We start from the raw sequence: 8,685 nt of genomic DNA on the forward strand, positions 1-8,685 counted from the left end.
AGCATATTGTCACTATTGTTTTGTGCAGGTTATTCACATGTGTTTTTTATATGTTTTTTATATGTCAATATGTCATGTTTACACCTGGCAGCAGCGAGCGCACCGAATACGAGTTGTGCACTCTGCTCCCATGGTTACCAGTCCCTCTGTGTACGCAGCTACGGTGGAGGCGGCTCTCGGCGGCGCGATGACGTCACTTCCTGTGCTGGGTGAGAGCCGCGACCGGAAGTGCGGGGCGCGTGCGCCGGGATCACGCTGACACCGTGGGGCGGCTGGGGTCCTGGTAAGTAGTTATTTAAGTTTGTATCACTGTGTTGCACATTAGTGTGTTGTGTCCTGAGGAAGGGGGTACGTCCCCCGAAACGTTGACCTGAATAAACTCACCTGGCTGTTTTTTCACCCATTTTGTGCAAGTCTCCGAGTGTCGCCTATATTGTTGGTTTTATATATATATATATATAATATATAGAAGATAGCAATAGTGCGGCACTCAGAGACATTTTTCGTCAGGAAATAAAACTCACGGACACAGCGGTCACTGATTCAATGTTTCAATCCCCACAGGATTTTTGTCAAGAATACAGATAATCCAAAACCAAGCTTACCTTATACCCCCCGAATACATGTGAAGCTGCACGGATTGGCCGCATTCTCCAGCCCGGGAGTCCGTCCCGGACACTGGCGCGGGAACATGACGTCAGCGCGCACTTGTACGTCGCACAGCTGTTGCCATAGAAACATCTAAACAACACGGAAAACATAGATGCATTGAGATCTCAACAGTGTATATACATACATATGCAATACATAACAAAACCACAGGTATTGAAACATAGCAGAGTAAAACCACTATTTGTGTACTCCGCAGCACAATTATATATCACACCTGTGCTGCATCAATTAACACTAGAGAGATAGCCACATAGATACCAATGAGCCAATACAAATGTAGGCAATAGAAATGCCCTACTATTGATCCGTAAATAACAGATCTATATCCCCACGATACCATAATCTAGGATGTCATATACTAATGTAGAGCGCTAAATGTACAACTGTCTCTCTCTCACTTTCCATTGGACAATAATAAAAGGAAAATACAAAAATTTACATGAAACTAGCAAAAGAGATGGAATCATTAAGCCCTCTAGGGGCAATAACATTAAGCCTATGAATCCATTCTGCCTCTCTTTTTAACAATAAGGAATTGCGGTCACCACCTCTCCGTAGTGGCGGAATGTGATCGATCATTCTATATCTCAAACTATGTAAAGGATGTTTTGCCATTAAAAAATGGCGAGCCACCGGTTGGTCACTTGCCCCTTTGGACAATGCTAGTCTGATGGAAGAGCGATGTGTGCTCATTCTCTCTTTAAATTTCCTCTGGGTTTTTCCAACGTAGGACAGCCCACATGGGCACACCAATTGGTATACCACATGTGTGCTGTCACACGTGAGATGGTGAAGGATCTTATATTTAATTCCCAGATGCGGGTGACAAAAGAAAATGTCAAAAGAAAATTGCACTTAGTGCAAGGACATCTGAAAAAAACATTATTTTTTTTGGCCAAAAAATTCTTACTAGTGTCAGTTTGATAATTAGAGACATCGGCTTAACAAGTACATCCCTTAGATTTTTTGGGCCAGAGTAACATGACATCAGAGAGGTCTGGGATAATCCCAGCTCTTTGTCTGAAGAGACAATGGGCCAAAGTTTCTTAGATAAACGATTAATATCTGATGAACTGGTATTATACTGATTAACCCAATGTAGTCGTTGTTTCTGTGGTTTAGAGGTATCTTTTTGTAACAAATCTTGTCTACATAGGGCCATCGCTTTAGCTTTGGCACTATGTAGATTATCAAGATGGTACCCTCTCTGTAAAAATTTACTGTTACTCTCGCCCAAAAAATCTAAGGGATGTACTTGTTAAAGCCGATGTCTCTAATTATCAAACTGACACTAGTAAGAATTTTTTGGCCAAAAAAAGAAATGGTTGTTTCTACGTGCAATTTTCTTTTGACAGGGGATACTTTTTGTCACCCGCATCTGGGAATTAAATATAAGATCCTTCACCATCTCACGTGTGACAGCACACATGTGGTATACCAATTGGTGTGCCCATGTGGGCTGTCCTACGTTGGAAAAGCCCAGAGGAAATTTAAAGAGAGAATGAGCGCACATCGCTCTTCCATCCGACTAGCGTTGTCCAACGGGGCAAGTGACCAACCGGTGGCTCGCCATTTTTTAATGGCAAAACATCCTTTACATAGTTTGAGATATAGAATGATCGATCACATTCCGCCACTATGGAGAGGTGGTGACCGCAATTCATTATTGTTAAAAAGAGAGGCAGAATGGATTCATAGGCTTAATGTTATTGCCCCTAGAGGGCTTAATGATTCCATCTCTTTTGCTAGTTTCATGTAAATTTTTGTATTTTCCTTTTATTATTGTCCAATGGAAAGTGAGAGAGAGACAGTTGTACATTTAGCGCTCTACTTTAGTATATGACATCCTAGATTATGGTATCGTGGGGATATAGATCTGTTATTTACGGATCAATAGTAGGGCATTTCTATTGCCTACATTTGTATTGGCTCAGTGGCTATCTCTCTAGTGTTAATTGATGCAGCGCGCTGACGTCATGTTCCCGCGCCAGTGTCCGGGACGGACTCCCGGGCTGGGGAACGCGGCCAACCCGTGCAGCTTCACATGTATTCGGGGGGGTATAAGGTAAGCTTGGTTTTGGATTATCTGTATTCTTGACAAAAATCCTGTGGGGATTGAAACGTTGAATCAGTGACCGCTGTGTCCGTGAGTTTTATTTCCTGACAAAAAATGTCTCTGAGTGCCGCACTATTGCTATCTTCTATTCATCTGTTGTGAGGGCACCAGGACTGGTTCTAGTTTTTAGGTGGAGTTCCGGGTTTTGTGTATTCTATATGTATATATATATATATATATATATATGTATATATATATATATATATATATATATATATATACACACACACACACTGCTCAAAAAAATAAAGGGAACACTAAAATAAAACATCCTAGTTCTGAATGAATTAAATATTCTTATTAAATACTTTGTTCTTTACATAGTTGAATGTGCTGACAACAAAATCACACAAAAATTATCAATGGAAATCAAATTTATTAACCCATCGAGGTCTGGATTTGGAGTCACATTCAAAATTAAAGTGGAAAAACACACTACAGGCTGATCCAACTTTGATGTAATGTCCTTAAATCAGGTCAAAATGAGGCTCAGCAGTGTGTGTGGCCCCCACATGCCTGTATGACCTCCCCAGGTCTGGGGAATGGGTGGAACAGTCCATAGCATCAATAGCTTTGTCTTGCAGGAACTGCTGACACACTCCAGCCACATGAGGTCTAGCATTGTCTTGCATTAGGAGGAACCCAGGGCCAACCGCACCAGCATATGGTATCACAAGGGATCTGAGGATCTCATCTCGGTACCTAATGGCAGTCAGGCTACGTCTGGCGAGCACATGGAGGTCTGTGCGGCCCCCCAAAGAAATGCCACCGCACACCATTACTGACCCACTGCCAAACCGGTCATGCTGGAGGATGTTGCAGGCAGCAGAACGTTCTCCTTGGCGTCTCCAGACTCTGTCACGTCTGTCACATGTTCTCAGTGAGAACCTGCTTTCATCTGTGAAGAGCACAGGGTGCCAGTGACGAATTTGCCAATCTTGGTGTTCTCTGGCAAATGCCAAACGTCCTGCACGGTGTTGGGCTGTAAGCACAACCCCCACCTGTGGACGTCGTGCCCTCATACCACCCTCATGGAGTCTGTTTCTGATCTTTTGAGTAGACACATGCACATTTGTGGCTTGCTGGAGGTCATTTTGCAGGGCTCTGGCAGTGCTCCTCCTGCTCCTCCTTGCACAAAGGCGGAGGTAGCGGTCCTGCTGCTGGGTTGTTGCCTCCTATGTCCTCCTCCACATCTCCTGATGTACTGGCCTGTCTCCTGGTAGCGCCTCCCTGCTCTGGACACTACGCTGACAGACACAGCAAACCTTCTTGCCACAGCTCGCATTGATGTGCCATCCTGGATGAGCTGCACTACCTGAGCCACTTGTGTGGGTTGTAGACTCCGTCTCATGCTACCACTAGAGTGAAAGCACCGCCAGCTTTCAAAAGTGACCAAAACATCAGCCAGAAAGCATAGGAGCTGAGAAGTGGTCTGTGGTCACCACCTGCAGAACAACTCCTTTATTGGGGGTGTCTTGCTAATTGCCTATAATTTATACCTGTTGTCTATTCCATTTGCACAACAGCATGTGAAATTGATTGTCAATCAGTGTTGCTTCCTAAGTGTACAGTTTGATTTCACAGAAGTGTGATTGACTTGGAGTTACATTGTGTTGTTTAAGTGTTCCCTTTATTTTTTTGAGCAATATATATATATATATATATATATATATATATATATAATTCTGAACCTGAGAGTTCACAGGCACAATTGGAAGAAATGAAACAAAGGTTCTCCATGGGGGGTTACAGCCAACAAGTTATCAACAGATGCCTACATAGAGCCCTAGACATCTTTGTCAATGGCAATGTGAGGAAGAGACAAATAGCACAAACTCCATTTGTGGTTACTACGACATTTGATGCTGCAGGGCCTACCATAAGGAATGCCGTGAAGGACCTTTGGCCGATGGTTAAGAGTGACCCGACACTCTCCAAACACTTACCAGATAAGCCTTTAATCAGCTTCAAAAGGGGACGTAACTTAAAAGACATACTGAGGCAACCTATTAGGTCACCAACATCTGGACATGAATCATGGCTTAGATCACAGAGAACCGGATGCTTCCGCTGTATAAACTGCACGACATGCAGAACTATGACATCAGGTGAATATTTTCATCATCCACACACTGGACGCAGAATTAAAATCCGTCACAGGGTGAGCTGTACCTCAGACGTCGTGATCTATACACTGGTATGTCCATGCTCCCTGATGTACGTCGGGAAGACCATCAGGCCATTTCGTGAAAGGATGGCAAATCACCGTTTGTCTATCAGGACTGCATTGACTGATGGACATTCGGAAAAACCAGTTGCGAGGCATTTCTATGAGGCTCACCATACTCTGGCATCATTAAAATGCATGATAATTGACCGTGTTGCACCCCTTATTAGGGGTGGGGACAGAGCTAAGTTGCTACTCCAGAGTGAAGCAATGTGGATCCACCAACTAGACACGATACGGCCCCGTGGTCTGAATGAGGGCATACATTATGGCATCTTTCTGGATTAATACAATGGACTTTTTGATTTGTTTTTCATCATTTATTTTTTATATTTTTTTGTTTTTTGGTCTGTGGTCTGGATTATGGTCTGTGTCCTGCCCCATCAGTTGGGATTGAATTGAATTAATTGGGATATATGCTTTGTAGTCTGAATTAAATATTAACTTATATATGTATATAAGTAGCACTGTGCGTGCTGGTGGGGGGGGTGTATATGTGTGTGCGCACTTGTGTGCGCGCACACATATATGCGCTCAAACACTGTGCACTTTTATGCATCTTTTCCCTGGGGGATTATCTGTACATTGACACATGTGGATATCTGGTATATGATGTACTCCACTCATTGTGTAAACACAGTATATTACGTTGCTAGTTGAATAGTGCAATATGATACATAATGTTATATCACTGGCTAGTATAGACATCTATGTATGTATTTCTGGCATTGGAAGGTTAATATTCTGATACTGGAGTGCTCGATAGGCATTAGAAAGACTGGGTTGCCATGGGGACGCTTTCCTGATGCTTTACTCTGTAGTACTATGCACTTCCGGTCATGTGACCGGAAGATGCGTTCCAAATACAGGAAGTATGGCGCAGTGGAACGCAAACCGCGTTTCTGTGCTGTCTGAGTATATTACTGTGAGTGTGTACACATTGATTTTAATATAATTGTGATGTATGTCTATATATGTTGTCTTCTTATGTTAAGTGTTGTTTGTGCTGATATATTCAGCGCTTTTGTATATACTTTTTCTGATTACAACACAGGTGTTTCTGTTTATCTAATGAAGGGGAGGGCTATATGGTATAAAAGTGAGTTACTCACACTGGCTTGTGATCTTGACAAAGGGACCTGTGTGTCCCGAAACGTCGACACCCCTATGCTGATTTCCTGATGCTGCTAATAAAATAAGGCTTATGAAGACTGGTGAGTGCTCCTGATTTATACATATACATATATATATATATATATATATATATATATATATATATATATATATATTGGAAAAAAAGGAATTAAGACCCCTTAATTGCGCTATAATCCGATAGCTCAAACCACTGAGAAATACTCCCTGTCAGAAGGAGTACTACACATAGAATAGGCAAAGAAAAGGGTTCTCTTGGGAGCTTGACCACTACAGATATCTTATATTATAAAATCATTTATTAAAACAACATGTTATATATATATATTTCCATAACATGAATAACAGGATCACACATGTCACTTGAGTAATACATTAATTTGTAATAATCAATTGCAGGATGTTTTCAATCATTCGGTGAAGTACTTATTCCTCAACACGAATAAGCATGTATGATCAATTCACCAATTCATAGAAACGCACAATCGTTGAAATCCAACGCGTTTCGTCCGTTAGGACTTCATCAGGGGTGCACATCTGGGTGGTTCACAAAAAAGATATATCAAATGTCATCCCTTACAATAACATCAAACACATACATTTATTTTTCCATATATTTTACATTCATGAAACCACTTCATTATTTGATATTAGAATAAAATAAGAATTTACTTACCGATAATTCTATTTCTCGGAGTCCGTAGTGGATGCTGGGGTTCCTGAAAGGACCATGGGGAATAGCGGCTCCGCAGGAGACAGGGCACAAAAGTAAAGCTTTTACAGGTCAGGTGGTGTGTACTGGCTCCTCCCCCTATGACCCTCCTCCAGACTCCAGTTAGGTACTGTGCCCGGACGAGCGTACACAATAAGGGAGGATTTTGAATCCCGGGTAAGACTCATACCAGCCACACCAATCACACCGTACAACTTGTGATCTAAACCCAGTTAACAGTATGATAACAAAGGAGCCTCTGAAAGATGGCTTCCTAAACAATAACCCGAATTAGTTAACAATAACTATGTACAAGTATTGCAGATAATCCGCACTTGGGATGGGCGCCCAGCATCCACTACGGACTCCGAGAAATAGAATTATCGGTAAGTAAATTCTTATTTTCTCTATCGTCCTAAGTGGATGCTGGGGTTCCTGAAAGGACCATGGGGATTATACCAAAGCTCCCAAACGGGCGGGAGAGTGCGGATGACTCTGCAGCACCGAATGAGAGAACTCCAGGTCCTCCTTTGCCAGGGTATCAAATTTGTAAAAATTTACAAACGTGTTCTCCCCTGACCACGTAGCTGCTCGGCAGAGTTGTAATGCCGAGACCCCTCGGGCAGGCGCCCAAGATGAGCCCACCTTCCTTGCGGAATGGGCCTTAACAGATTTAGGCTGTGGCAGGCCTGCCACAGAATGTACAAGTTGAATTTTGTTACAAATCCAACGAGCAATCGACTGCTTAGAAGCAGGTGCACCCAACTTGTTGGGTGCATACAGTATAAACAGCGAGTCAGATTTTCTGACTCCAGCCGTCCTTTAAATGTATATTTTTAAGGCTCTGACAACGTCCAACAACTTGGAGTCCTTCAAGTCGTCTGTAGCCGCAGGCACTACAATAGGCTGGTTCAGGTGAAACGCTGATACCACCATAGGGAGAAAATGCGGACGCGTCCGCCGCTCTGCCCTATGTCGAATGGAAAATTAAATAAGGGCTTTTATAAAACAAAGCCGCCAGTTCAGATACTCTCCCGGCCGAAGCCAGGGCCAGTAACATAGTCACTTTCCATGTGAGATATTTCAAATCCACATTCTTTAGTGGTTCAAACCAATTGGATTTGAGGAAATCTAAAACTACATTTAGATCCCACGGTGCCACCTTAGGCACCACAGGAGGCTGTATATGCAGTACTCCTTTGATAAAAATCTGGACCTCAGGGACTGAGGCCAATTCTTTTTGGAAGAATATTGATATGGCCGAAATTTGAACCTTAATAGATCCCAATTTGAGACCCATAGACAATCCTGATTGCAGGAAATGTAGGAAAACGACCCAGTTGAAATTCCTCCATCGGAGCACTCCGCTGCTCGCACCACGCAACATATTTTCGCCAAATACGGCGATAATGCTTCGCGGTGACTTCCTTCCTTGCCTTTATCAAGGTAGGAATGACTTCTTCCGGAATGCCTTTTCCTTTTAGGATCTGGCATTCAAACGCCATGCCGTCAAACGCAGCCGCGGTAAGTCTTGAAAAAGACAAGGACCCTGCTGAAGCAGGTCCCTTCTCAGAAGTAGAGGCCACGGATCGTCCGTGACCATCTCTTGAAGTTCCGGGTACCAAGTCCTTCTTGGCCAATCCGGAGCCACTAGTCTTACTCCTCTTTGCCGTATAATCCTCAATACCTTTGGTATGAGAGGCAGAGGAGGAAACACATATACCGACTGGTACACCCAAGGTGTTACCAGCGCGTCCACAGCTATTGCCTGCGGATCTCTTGACCTGGCGCAATATCTGTCCAGTG

Source organism: Pseudophryne corroboree, chromosome 11, assembly GCF_028390025.1.
Source record: "Pseudophryne corroboree isolate aPseCor3 chromosome 11, aPseCor3.hap2, whole genome shotgun sequence".
Classification (NCBI taxonomy): Eukaryota; Metazoa; Chordata; class Amphibia; order Anura; family Myobatrachidae; genus Pseudophryne; species Pseudophryne corroboree.